Consider the following 13,139-nt stretch of genomic DNA (forward strand, 5'->3'; position numbering starts at 1 on the left):
AGCGAGGTTCTTTAACATATCGCTGATTTGCGCCAACGCCCAAACGGAAGAGAAGGACGATGAGACCAAAGATGCTTTCTATGAGCGCCTAGAATGCACCTATGAGCGCTGCCCCGTCACGATGTCAAAATCGTGCTTGGCGATTTTAATGCCAGGGTGGGTAAAGAAGTTGTCTTGTTGACTCGGACCATTATCTAGTAGCAGCAAAGATACGCACTCGCCTCTGTGCAGCAAAGAACGCCCGTCAACAAACACAAGGAAGGTTCGACGTCGAAAAGCTGCAATCACAACCGACAGCCGAACGATTTTCTACTCGACTTGCACTCCTGCTCTCTGAGAGCACTCATCAGCATCTCGATATAAGGGAGCTGTGGAACGTCATCTCAAACTCATTGCGTACCGCTGCAGCCGAAACAATTGGATTTCGGCAACGACAAAAAACGAGCTGGTACGATGAGGATTGCCGTCTCGCAGCGGAGAGAAAACAAACTGCCTACCTCGCAACGTTGCAAATGACCACAACACGTGCGGGATGGGAAAGATACCGAGGGCTGAAGAGGGAAGCGAGACTCATTTGCAGAAAGAAAAATAAAGTGGCCGAAATGCGTGAGTATGAAGAGCCTGAGAAGCTGGCTGACAGAGGTAATTTTATGAAAAAATCAAGCGACTTAACGAAGGTTTCAAGACCGGAGCATCCTCATGTAGAGACCAAGTTGGTAATCTGCTAACCGATGTCCAGGGCATACTGGGATTATGGAGGGAACACTTCTCCGACCTGCTGAATGGCAGTGAAAGTACAACACCAGGAGATGGCGCACCCGATTCCCCAATCGATGATGATGGAATAGATGTTCCATTACCCGACCATGAAGAAATTCGAATAGCAGTTACCCGCTTGAAGAACAACAAAGCGGCGAGGGCCGATGGATTACCGGCCGAGCTATTCAAATACGGCGACGAAGAACAGATAAGGTGCATGCATCAGCTTCTTTGTAGAATATGGTCGGAAGAAAGCATGTCTGACGATTGGAATCTTAGTGTGCTCTGCCCAAGCCATAAGAAGGGAGACCCCACAATCTGCGCCAATTACCGTGGTATAAGTCTCCTCAATATCGCCTATAAGGTTCTATCGAGCGTACTGTGTGAAAGACTAAAGCCCACGGTCAACAAACTGATTGGAACATATCAGTGTGGCTTTAGACCTGGAAAATCAACAACAGACCAGATATTCACCATGCGCCAAATCCTGGAAAAGACGAAATATCTCCTGTCATCAAACAAACAGTCAGCGTCTTGGCTCCCACGTCACTGTTGACAGTCATAACTTTGAAGTTGTAGATAATTTCGTTTATCTGGGAAACAGCATTAACAAAACCAACAATTTCAGCCTTGAAATCCAACGCAGAATCACTCTTGCCAACAGGTGTTACTTTGGATTGAGTAGGCAATTGAAAAGTAAAGTCTTCTCTCGACGAACCAAAATCAAACTCTATAAGTCGTTCATTATTCCCGTCCTGATGTATGGCGCCGAAGCGTGGACGATGACGACATCCGATGAGACGACTCCTGGGGTTTTCGAGAGAAAGGTTTTGCGCAAGATTTATGGTCCTCTAAACATTGGCAACGGCGAATACCGCAGACGATGGAACGATGAGCTGTACGATTTATACGACGACATTGACATAATTCAGCGAATAAAAAGACAGCGGCTACGCTGGCTAGGTCATGTTGTACGGATGGAAAAAAACACTCCAGCTCTGAAAGCATTCGATGCAGTACCCGCTGGAGGAAGCCGCGGAAGAGGACGACCTCCACTCCGATGGAAAGACCAAGTGCAAAGCGACCTGGCTTCACTTGGTGTTTCCAGTTGGCGCCAAAAAGCAAAAAGGAGGAATGAGTGGCGCGATCTGGTGGATTCGGCTATAATCGCTTAAAGCGGTTCCTACGCCAAATAAATATATATAATCTTCACAGTTTCACATGTTCCTTGGCACCCTGAGGAGGTTGCTTTCGAAAATGGGCAAAATCGGTCCATGAAATTTGGAACATAGGATCCCATTAGGGAGGGGCACATTTAGATGTAATTTTTTGGAAAAGTGGGCGTGACCCCACCCCAAATAGGTTTTTTGTATATAACTCACAAATCAATAAATCTATATAAACCAAACTTTCTGCAGTCGTTTATTTTAGCCATTTCCTTATACAGTCCAAAAATGAAAGAAATCAGATAATAACCACGCCCACCTCCCATACAAAGGTTAGGTTACTGAAAATACGTTAACTCACTAACGAAAACGTTAGAAACACCAAATTTTATATAAGAAATGGCAGAAAGAAATGGCACTGAGATTTTTCTACAAAATGGAAAATGGGCGTGGAGTCGCCCACTTATGGGTCAAAAACCATATCTCAAGAACTACTCAACAGATTTCAATGAAATCCGGTATATAACATTTTCTTGACACCCTGATGGTATGGGCGAAATCGGTTCACAACTACGTCTACTTCCCATATAACTCAATTTTGAATTCTTTTGATTCGGTCACTTTATAATACATATATACATTAGGAACAAATGAAGATAGCGGAATAAAACTTTACACAAATTCTGTATTTGAGCTGTGACATCACTTGTGGAAAAATTGTCAAATTCGGATCATGTCTTTTCAAGGCCCCTGATATCGAACGTGAAGAACTCAGTGCCTAAGGGTAAATTTACACCGAAAATATACTTATGTAAATCCCTCAGATATTTTAATGTAATTCATTCCCTCTGAATTCTTTTCTTATAACAGTTTCTCTCTGTACCTGAAATGGTAAAAATCGGGTCATAACTTCCCCCAGATCCCATATACCTAATTATAAGTAATATTAAATTAAGTGAGCGTATAGTCTTCGATACATTGTATCTTGGTGGTAAAAACGAGTGAAATCGGTTTAGGAATTACCTCAGTCCCCATATACTATTTATGATGATTTTCATTATTCTATTGAACTTTATACCGAATATATGGGTCGAATTGTGTTATCTTTATAAAATTAGATCAATAAATTGCGAGAGTATAAAATGTTCGGTTACACCCGAACTTAGCCCTTCCTTACTTGTTTTTTATTTATTGCTTCTTCTAAATTTTCTGTTGGTGACACATATTCTTTGAGTTTGTTGTTTATTTTTTCGGTAGCTTCTCTGTAGCTACATATATTTAGTGTTTTGTATGTTAGAATTTCTTTCCTATTTAGTAGGGTGGGACATTGTTTGTGGTCCGATCTATGTTTCTGTCTACAATTTATGCATTCAACTTTACTGCATGGGGAGGGGTCATGGGTTGAAGAGGAGCAAATGTTACATTTGGCATCGGATTTGCAATGTTTTGCTGTGTGTCCTAATACAAAGCAATTCTTACATTGCATTGGGGATGGGATATATGGCTCAACCTTAACTTTAAGCCAAGCAATATTTACTTCTTTGGGTAGTTCATAGGCGTTGAAGGAAATTATGTGAAGGAGAGTATTTACAAGTTTACCATCTATTATTTTTGTAATCTTTTTGCATTCTGTTGCTCCCTGTTGGCGCAGACTTTCTACTATTTCACTTTCTGTAAGACTGACAAGACAGCTTGCGTATATGACACCTTTGACAGTGTTTAGTGTTGGATGTAAATTTCCAGAAATTTCACATATGTTTGAAAGTTTTGTTGCTTTGAGGTATTTAGCGGTTTGCTGGTTGTTTTTGGTGAGAGTAAGTAGATATCCATCTCTTGTAATTTAAATGGAACTGGGTGATTCGTAGGTTATTGATTCGAGAGCTTTTTGGAGTAGAAATATGTTTATAGTTTTTAATGGTTTTTGGGTGTCTTTGTTTTGAATTATTAGGAATTATGGACAGGAAAGAGAGGAGAAATGCAGGGCTTTGTTGTTTTTCTTTAATTGTGGGAAGTCATGTGTGTTATTTAGGTTAGGGTTTTTACTGTCTTTCAAAAGAGAGCACAACACAACAGAATATTTAAATAATCAATTGAGAAAGTTCTGGAAAGTAGAAGAACTACCTCAGATCATTCAACCTTCACAAAAAGATCAGGTGTGCGAAGAATATTACAACATCACAACAACCCGAACCGAACAAGGTCGTTATGTGGTGCGACTTCCATTCAAGCAAACCTTCCCTGAAAATGTTGCACTAGGTCATTCTAGAAACTCAGCCATTCAACATTCTTAAGCTTAGAAAAGAGTCTACAAAGAAAATCAAACTTAAATCAGCATATGCTAATGTGATGGAAGAATATATCGACCTAAATCATATGGAAGAAACAGAACAAAAAGAAAAAATATTTATCGTTTTATTTTCCACATCTTGGAGTATTTAGGCCAGATAAAAAAACAATAAAGGTACGAGTGGTTTTTAAGCCTCAAAGTGTACAAGCTCTGGCAAATCTCTCAATTATGTACTATATGCAGGACCAACATTACAACCTGATCTCATGTTGCTAATACTAAATTTGCGCATGTTTAAATACGTTTTTAATGGGGATATAGATCCCGCAGGATGGCTTTCGCAAATAATGATACAAGCAAAAATTCTCAATTAAGAACTGTGGCAAGATGGCACTGAATGGGATGAGCGAGTAAAACCTATTCGTCTATCAAAATGGGTTCAATTTGCTAATAATTTACATACCATATCTGAAATTCAAATTCCTCGATGGATAAATTTCATCCCTAATAATAATATAGAATTACACGGTTTCTGTGATGCCTCTGAAAGGGCTTACTGCGCCACATTTTACGTACGCACTCAGTACGATAAATATCGTCACATCTGTTGGAAGCCAAAGCTAAAGTTGGGTTGAAGACACTAAGTCTGCCACAGTTTGAACTAAATGGTGCGCTTTTATTAGTTTCTATGGTTCAGACCCATCTTAAATTAACTGATCACAAGATGTATCTTTGGTCAGATTCAGAAATAGCTTTAGCTTGGCTAGAAAAACCACCCTATACATGGAAGACTTACGTATTAGTATTGGAGCGCCGACAACCCAGTGGATCTTGGGACAAGAGGCTGCAAAACGCTTCACCTCACCAGCACTTCACTATGGTGGAACGGTCCATCGTGGCTAATAAAATCCCATTGTATACAAACAGAAAATGCGCACGCAAATCATGGCAGCTCTCCCACTTGAACACTGCAATTTCACTCTACACTTTACTATTACTGGGGTTGACTTTTCTGGACCTTTCCAGATAAAGCCCTCAATGTTTATAAAAGGTTATGTGGCTGTGTTTGTATGTTTTACGACAAAGGCTGTACACCTCGAACTATGTTCTGATCTGACTACAGTGACTTTTCTCGCAGCATTCGTACGTTTTGTCGGACGACGCGGGTTTCCCACAAAAATTATGAGCGACAATGGAAAAAATTTTGTCGGAGTTCAAAGAGCCACTGATACAGAGTTTCTAAGATTAATAAAAGAAGTCTCACCTGAAATTATTAGAAAAACTATGTCAAAAGCTTTAAGTCCCATGTAAGGAAAACAGCTGGTACTCATAAATTCAATTACGAAGAGTTTACCACATTACTCACTCGTATCGAAGCCGTTTTAAATTCACGGCCAATCTCATAACTCTCGAAGGTTACTCCGATTTTACAGCTTTAACTCCTGGGTATTTCCTCAAAGGAGCTTCCCTTCTGGCCATACCTGAAGCGAAGGGAGACTTACTCTCATTAATGAACCGATGGGAAAAAATTCAGATGCTCCATCATGAATTCAGCCTTAGATGGAAGGAAGACTAGTTTAAGGATCTCCATAAACGATATAGATGGAAGACAAGCCAGAAAGAACCCTGTGTAGGAGAAAGAGGGGTGTAGTGCAGGTCGCCTCTGAGTCGTGCACCCTGGGTAACGCTATATGACCTGCTTTACAACCTTAGGCACGTATTAGGACAACGAGTAGGAACACCTTTTATGAATTGGTTGAACCCTGGGCTGGTGGGTGCGGCATTCTGTCACCTGAGTATGATGTGGTGACACACATCAGAAATGGATGGCGGGTTAATGTCGCAACCGCCTCCGTCCCGTTAAAACCATGGCAGGCCTCGGAGTACGTCCCCCCCCCCGTCACCATTCAGTTGGTGTGGTAGGTGTTGGTTGAGAAGACTCCCTCTTTACGCTGGTCGGCTCTGAAAGCATAGCCTCATACGGGAGTGCGTCAACCCTCGCCTTGGCCTCGTTTACGAGATAACCTTGGGACCATCAAAGGCGACTACCTCTCGGGGGGTGGATAGCGGCTCTGAGTGGGGACCCATTTAGCATGAACATTATACAAGAAGGAGGAAGCGGATGGTCAAACGACCATGGAAGTAGAGCATGCTCCATCAGACCTGGCCAGCATCGGGGGCGGCTCGTCGGCTGATGAGTCTGTCTTCGGCTTGGATCGGTTATTCGTCGCGGAGCAGGACGAAATCAGCCCAAGTGCTGAACTAGCACTCTTGGAGGAGAGTCCGGAGAATGATGTTTCTCCAGATTAACCTCCAACATGCAAAGGCGGCTTCCGCAGAACTATTACTCCGTCTGGAACAGCACGGAGTCGATGTCGTCATCATCCAGGAACCGTGGCTGAGCAGTAACGGCATTTCTGGATTGAGGACGAAGAGTCATAAGCTGCTAGCGGTATATGAACCAGGTAGAATCAGAGCCTGCATGCGTGAGTCACTTTTTGTGTTCATTGTAGATGTAGATCTTTTTGTCTGTAATAGGGGAAACACCCCTACCTTTGTGACTGCGGGCAGGGAGGAGGTCCTAGACCTCACCCTTGGCTCTAACACGATTGGACCTATGATCTCGGGCTGGAGGGTTCTAGAGAACCACTCTTTCTCGGACCATAGCTGCATCGCGTTTAGTCTTGATGAAGAAATTCCGCTCAGCAAAAGCTACAGGAATTTTAGGAGGACGAACTGGGTACTTTACGGTAGGAGACACCGACTTGCTCTACCAGATGCGCCGGAGCGGGAATCCCTGCTCACGACGGATGCGGTGCATGCATATGCCGGAGTCTTTAGTTCCGCGTGTAATTATGCCCTGGAGAGCTCCTGTCCAATGGTGACATCGAAAGGCAGAGGGAAACCCTTCTGCTGGACTTCGGAGCTCTCTGAAATTAGGGCATCTAGCCGAAGGCTATTTAATAAAGCTCGCAGAAGCGTGTCTGCAGGTGACTGGATATTGTATAAGAGCGGACTCGCGATGTACAAGTCGGAGATTAGGAAGGCTAAAACGTCCTCCTGGAGAGCCTTTTGTCAAAAGGTCGAAGGTTGTCGGGAATCTTCTAGGTTTAGGACCATTCTCGCAAAGAAACCCGTCCCTTTGCGGTATCTCAAGGACGGCAATGGAAGGGGGACTCTGAGCAGCGAGGAAACCCTCAATCTGCTCCTTGACGCTCACTTTCCGAGCAATCCTTCCCCTGGTTGAGCGCACCTTGGAGTGCTCCTTACTGACCATGCAACCTTTCCGGACCTATTGTGTGAACGGAATCTGGTATGGGCGATAAACTCATTTAAACCATTCAAGTCCCCTGGGCTGGATGGTATCATTCCAGCGCAGCTGCAGCATGCAATTAAAACATCATGCAGCTGGTTGGCCCCTATCTATGCGAACTGCATTAGATTGGGTCACAGTCCGGGGGCTTGAAGGCAGGTTAGAGTTCACAAGGCTGGAAAGAGCTCGCATGTCGCGGCCAAGGATTTCAGGCCTATCAGTCTCTCCTCTTTCTTATTGCAAACTTTGGAGAGGCTGATTGATCGGTATATCAGGGGAAGGATACCAGTAGATCTTTTATCAAGCGCGCAGCACGCTTGCTGTTAAGACAGGTCAGTAGACACCGCCCTACACACTGTGGTTACTTGGAAAGAAACGTCTATCGCACACAAACACTTTGCCGTGGGAACCTTTCTTGATATCGATGGGGCTTTCAATAATGTTCTGCCGGAAGCGGTAATTGAAGCCCTGAATAGGTTCGGGGTTGAATCCAACATTAAGCATCTCGTTTTCAGTCTGCTCTGCGAAAGAACGATCGTATCGGACTGGGTCAGCGCGCGTGTACATCGTGCTGTTAACAGGGGAACCCCCCAAGGAGGAGTTCTCTCGCCTCTTCTCTGGATCATGGTCGTTAACGAACTGCTAGAGAAGCTTGCAGAGAGGGGCTACCGGTTGGTAGTCTACGCTGACGACGTAGCTCTCTTGGTCGAGGGGAAATTCTTAGGCACTGTGTATGAACTTACACAAAGTTGTCTTGGCGTGGTAACGAAATGGGCTGCGGAATGTGGCCTTTCAGTGAATCCAAGCAAAACTGAAATGGTTCTGTTCACAATACGGTACAAAATACCGGAAGCGCCCTTGCCATTGATGGGTGGAACTTGTCTCCGTCCAGCGGATAGAGTCAAGTACCTGGGGCTCATCATGGATAGATAGCTCTCATGGAAAGCTAATATAGAGGAAAGAGCTAAGAAGGCCTCGGTTGCCTTATATTGCTGCAGAGGCGCCATCGGAAAAAGATGGGGTCTCTCACCTAAGGTGGTTCTTTGGCTATATGAAACTATAGTCAAACCAATTATGTTCTATGGGATACTCGTGTGGTGGAAGTCTTTGGAAAAGACCTCACTAGTCAAAAAACTAGTAAGTGTTCAACGAGCGGCTCTCGTAAGTATGAGTGGCGCGCTCCGAACGACACCAATCTTGGCACTTAACGCCTTACTGCATATAGTACCCGTGGATATAGCTGGACGGTGCTTGGCTGCGAAAGCGGCTGTTAGACTTGGGGAATCCGAGTTTTCAGACGAGTGCGTGCCTGGGCACTCAAGTATCCTCACACACTTCAGCTTCATTCCGAGGTCTTTGGATCACCTCCATGCCGCCGAGCTCAGCCCGGGCAACAATTTCACTGCTCTTATTCCCACAAGGGACGTTTGGACGGGAAGGAGTCGCTGGAGGCGAGGCGCGGTGAACTTCTTCACGGATCGAAGTTGGCGGGAAAGGTTGGCGGGGGAGTTTACTGTCGTGAGCTCCGCATCAACCTTAGTTTCAGGCTTCCCGATTACTGTAGCGTTTTTCAAGCGGAAGTGGCTGCTATTAAAGCAGCGACGGATATATTGTTTCGAAGTGCAACAACCTTTAGGGAGGTGGTGATCCACTCGGATAGTAGAGCGGCGATACTAGCTCTGAGTTCATTGAACATGCGCTCAGGGTTGGTTAAGGAATGCCTATCCTCACTATCGGTGGCATCGTTATACTTTTCAATTAGACTAGTCTGGGTTCCTGGCCACTGCGGAATCGCGAGGAATTGTAAGGCTGATGAGTTTGCAAGGTCAGGGACTACGGACTCACTATTAGAAGCATGGAAACATGTAGGAGCACCATTGTCCTACTGCGGTCTGTTATTGGACAGATGGGCTTCGGCTGAGCTGGGTAGGCGCTGGTCAGTTACCAACACATGCTTAGTCGCAAGATCCTTCGGGCCTAAGGTTAACCGCGGTAGGTCTACTGAACTTTTCGCCCTAAGTAAACCTCACCTCTCCTTAGTCGTAGGGGTTCTTACTGGCCATTGCCCCATTAGGATCCACGTTGTAAGGTTAAAAATCTTACCGGATGCTAGCTGTAGAAGCTGCATGGAGGAGGATGAGATGGAATCGTCTTATCACTTTCTTCTGGAATGTCCCGCCTTTGCGAGATCAAGAAAGAGATTTCTTGGATCTCACTTCTTAGAACAAGCTCGCGAAATAGCGAATATAGAGGTTAAGAATCTCTGCAGATTTGTAGTAGGTTCAGGGCGCTTTGTTGACTCCTATTTGTTAATCTAAGGGGGATCCAGGCTTCACAAAGGACTATATTTTAAAGTCTACGTGTGTTTTTCCCTTTGGGAATCAGCCTTACAACCTAACCTAGGAGAAAGCGTCATCATATACGACGATTGTCTTCCTCCTACCGAATGGCGACTAGGCCGCATAGAAAAGGTTCATCCAGGATCTGATGGTCATATAAGAGTAGTCGATGTAAGAACGCAAACTGGCATACTAACGCCACCACTCGTTAAATTGTGTTTTCTTCCTAACACTGAAGAACCGATAACACCCGAACCGCGAAATCAAGCGCATAAATAAACTCAAAAAATAATATACTCGTTTAATTCAAAACCGTACTCGCAAGTAAACCGAATACGCAAGTAAATTAAAACTGAACGAAAATATGTAAATACGAACATGTATGATATATTAATAACTACAAACAAATAGCATAACCCACATTAAGTACGAAACCACGTTTTTAACATACTATATCAAGTTAAAGATATTAAAAAAATATATTTGTATTGGGCTACGTAAGTAAAACAAAACATCGTAACACTCAGCAAGCGAAGATAGAATTTTTAATGAGATATCAGTATATTCTCTTGAACGAATTCAACTCAATAAGGGGCCATCCATAAATTACGTCACACCTTGAAGGGGGGAGGGTATCATTCAGAAGTGACATTGTGTGACAAAGGGCAGGAGGGGTCAAAAATTGATTGATTTCAAAATGTGACAACTTGAGACAAGGAGGCGGGAGTTGTTAAAAAGTCCTTAAATTGTGTGACGTAATTTATGGATGGCCCCTAATAGCAAATTCTAGATCATCTTCGTTTGCAATGTTATAAAGAACGCAACAAGCACGTATAAAGAGTCAATTATTATATGTATTCTATCTATGCAACATAGATTACAAATAATGTGAAATATATTATATATGATTTGTTAATTCGGAACTTACCTATAGTTCTCGCAAGTCCACATTTTTCTGCAAAGAATTTGTTCGAATCCAGCTTTTTATCGCATTTGTCCATTTTATATATTGAGGACTTAAAGAACTAATATACAATGTGACTCTTGTAATAATTCGGCTTGTCCTTTCAATAGCCACATCAAATCGATCACCAACTTAAACTACATGCCTCATGGCCAGCAAACCACAAAAAAATTGACAGGTGTATTTTTTCAGAAGTTCGCTTGTCTTCGCGTAAATCTTTATAACACCGACTTTCTGCAAATCCGTTTACACAATTTTTCGCAGAGGCTTCTCGTTATTCTGAAATGGCAAAAAAATTTCTTGCTCTGTGTATTGTGGAACGATTTTTTCCAAATAGTTTCATACACAATTCCGTGACTCCTTTGCAGAATCTGCAATACTTTTTAATAAAAGCACTTGTTGTTCTAATAACTTTTGCATATGCAATAAATAATGAAAATCGTCATCTTCGGAATCACTGTCACTTGACTCACTCAAATTAAATGCAACTGTAAATAAATTATGATAGAAAATTAATTCCACTAACTTATTAAATAACATTATGCTGAAATATACTTTTTATAATAGCCATTTGTGTAGCATTCAATCTTCTCGACGTCGATGTGTTGCTGATTCTTGCTCTTTTAGAAGTTGGCTGAAAGGATTAATAATATTATATTAATTTAAATTAATCACTTGTAAACAAATATTTACATTTTGAAAATCTTCTCCATTATTTAAATCTTCACTCATTTTTATTATTTAATATTTTTTATTTCACTTAGATTTATTATACATAAATAACACGTCCGAATATTGAGACTAATAAAAATGCATCACTGAGGTATTAGATTAGATTTTATTAGAGGATCGCACTGCGACCTGCCCTCTCCTATTTATGTGCCCTCTCCTATTTATCACAGAATACCGTCCAATCCTGAAGCTCTAAACGCAGGGCTGGTGGTCGCGATATTTTCCCTTTGGGGATATAGAGACCCCATTGCCTGCCTCCTTAATCCCGCAATCGCGTGACATTCCAGGAGTAGGTGCTCAGCTTCCAAATCACAGATCCGTAGAGCAGATCCCGAGTTTGTTCAGATAACACCTTAGTCTGCAGTGGCCAGTGTAAAGTGCCACTAGTTGTCTCATTTTGTTTCTTGGGAGCGCAATAAGTTTCTTGAATCTTTTGCGGTTGTACCCCCCTAGAAACAGTTTGGAGTGGCGAAGTCCCTGCAATTGCAGCCAGTAGCGATTTCTCAGAGCTTGCTGACCAACGGCAATGAAGGGCTCTGGCCCCACCGGTCTGATAGCCGCGGCCCTTCTAGCTAGCTGGTCTGCGAGTCCGTGGCCTTGTATGCCTCTGTGTTGTTGTTGTTGCACACTCTATTGAGTTTTCTAATTCAGTCCAGGACCAACCCCGAGTTTATTTCGAAGGATGATAGTGCCTGGAGAGCCGCCAGGCTATCACTGATGATGGCAATTCGTTCGCCGTGATAGTTCCTGTCCGATATTATTTCAGCGCATTTGCCAATCACCAGCTTGATACGTGGTCCCGTGAGCCCGGCACCTATACCATCTGTGGTCTTAGACACAGTTTACCATTGCTGGGTGCTTTTGCTAATAACTTCCTTAAGGGAGAAATCCTCCCAATCTCTTTTGTTATTCAATACTATCTTGAATTTCCTTTCAAAGTGCACCTTTATGGTAATATCGTCCCTTGGAAGAAGAGCCATTGGAAGTTTTCTCCCAATGATCTCCAATTGTCGGACGTTTACCATCTTGCTGCTTCCTGGTCCTGGTCTCGTCAGGGACCTTAAGTACTGTTTGTCGTAGAGCCAATCATCATGTGAAGTGGGGTTAGGTTCAGGATTGCCTCCAATGCTACGGTCGGACAAGTTCGCATAGCACCAGTGATGCATACACAGGCCAACCGCTGCAGTTTTGTCAACTGTTTCTCTCTTGTTGACAGGGATATCCTAGATACCCAAGCCACCGCTCCATAAGAGATTATGGGCCTGATGATCGTGGTGTACATCCATCGTAGTATGTACGGGTTGCATCTCCAGGTTTTCCCTGCTAAGCGGTTGCACATCATCAGCGCTTTGGTGGGCTTAGCAACCGCGGAGTCCACATGCTTCTTCCACCTGAGTTTTGAATCTAGTATTAGTCCTAGATACTTTATTTCCTCCACCCTAGCTACAGGTTGCCCACCCAGGGTAATAGTACCCAGGGCTGGTTGTGTTCTTCTCCATGTAAAGGGGATGATGGCCCTTTTGGAGGGATTGATGTTAAGTCCGACATTAACGCACTACTTCTTAGCCAGGGTTAATCC

This window comes from Zeugodacus cucurbitae, chromosome 3 (assembly GCF_028554725.1).
Source record: "Zeugodacus cucurbitae isolate PBARC_wt_2022May chromosome 3, idZeuCucr1.2, whole genome shotgun sequence".
Lineage (NCBI taxonomy): Eukaryota > Metazoa > Arthropoda > Insecta > Diptera > Tephritidae > Zeugodacus > Zeugodacus cucurbitae.